Genomic DNA, 1103 nt, shown 5'->3' on the forward strand with positions numbered 1-1103 from the left:
GCATTGATTTGATCCCTTGGGTTAGATTTAGTGTTACTTGGCAGGCTAACTTGTGGTCATTCAGATATCAATTTAGCGAGCTGACCTATCTGAGTTTTGAGCCCTTGGATCGACACTTGTTGATTTTTAAGTGCTGTCTCGGTATTCTGAAAATGAGTTTTTGACACCGAGATGAATTTTGTTAGCATCTCCTCAAGGTTCTACTTTTTCTCTTGTCGGTAAGGTGGTTGTTGGAAGCCTGAAGGTCGTGGTGGTCGCTGGTTCCCTTGGCCTTCCAATGAGAAATTTGGGTGGTTCCTCCAACCTGCATTGTAAGTATTACTATAAGGATTATTTTGAGATCGAGGATTATTACATATGTAATTTAAGTACTCGTTCTCCATGTTGTGGCCATAAGGTGGGTATTCTGAATTGCTTGATTCACCTCCATTTGCCTCGCACTGCATTACTGGGTAAACCTGTGAAGAACTAAGAAAACCATCAATTTTCTTATTCAAGAGTTCTACCTGATTAGAGAGTATCGTGACCGAATCGATGTTATAAACGCCAGCTACTTTTGTTGGCTTTTTCCTCATGACTTGCCACTGATAATTATTCAGTGACATCTCTTCTATAAATTCATAAGCATCTTCAGGTCCCACTAGCGACTGCGTCAACCATTTGTCGAGTCGAAGTATTTAGGCCATTATGAAATGTTTGAACTTGTAGCCAGAGTGGTAACCCATAGTGAGGACATCTTCTCAAGAGGTCCTTGTATCTCTCCCATGCATCGTAGAGTGTTTCTAAATTCATCTGCACAAAAGAAGAGATACCATTACGTAATTTAGCCATTTTAGCCGGCGGAAAATATTTTAATAAAAACTTTTCTGTAATTGTTCCCAAGTAGTGATTGACCCTTGTGGTAACGAATTCAACCACTGCTTAGCTTTATTCCTCAACAAAAAAGGGAATAACCGAAGGTGATGGCGTCATCAGAAACACCATTAATTTTAAATGTATCACATAGTTCCAAAAAGTTTGTCAAGTGAGCGTTGGGATCTTCATCCTGCAAACTATCAAACTGAACAAATTGCTGTATCATTTGAATTGTGTTAGGTTTCAGT

General features: G+C 39.3%; 1 non-coding gene across 1 annotated transcript; it reads left to right on the plus strand.

Annotated features, from left to right (window-relative positions):
* Positions 1-718: 718 nt before the first annotated feature.
* LOC121217465 (small nucleolar RNA R71) lies at positions 719-825 on the plus strand. The gene has a single exon (XR_005913551.1). It is a non-coding gene; the product is annotated as a small nucleolar RNA R71 (small nucleolar RNA).
* The last annotated feature ends 278 nt before the right edge of the window (positions 826-1103 follow it).

The sequence above is a fragment of the Gossypium hirsutum genome, chromosome A02 (assembly GCF_007990345.1).
Source record: "Gossypium hirsutum isolate 1008001.06 chromosome A02, Gossypium_hirsutum_v2.1, whole genome shotgun sequence".
NCBI classification, from domain to species: Eukaryota; Viridiplantae; Streptophyta; class Magnoliopsida; order Malvales; family Malvaceae; genus Gossypium; species Gossypium hirsutum.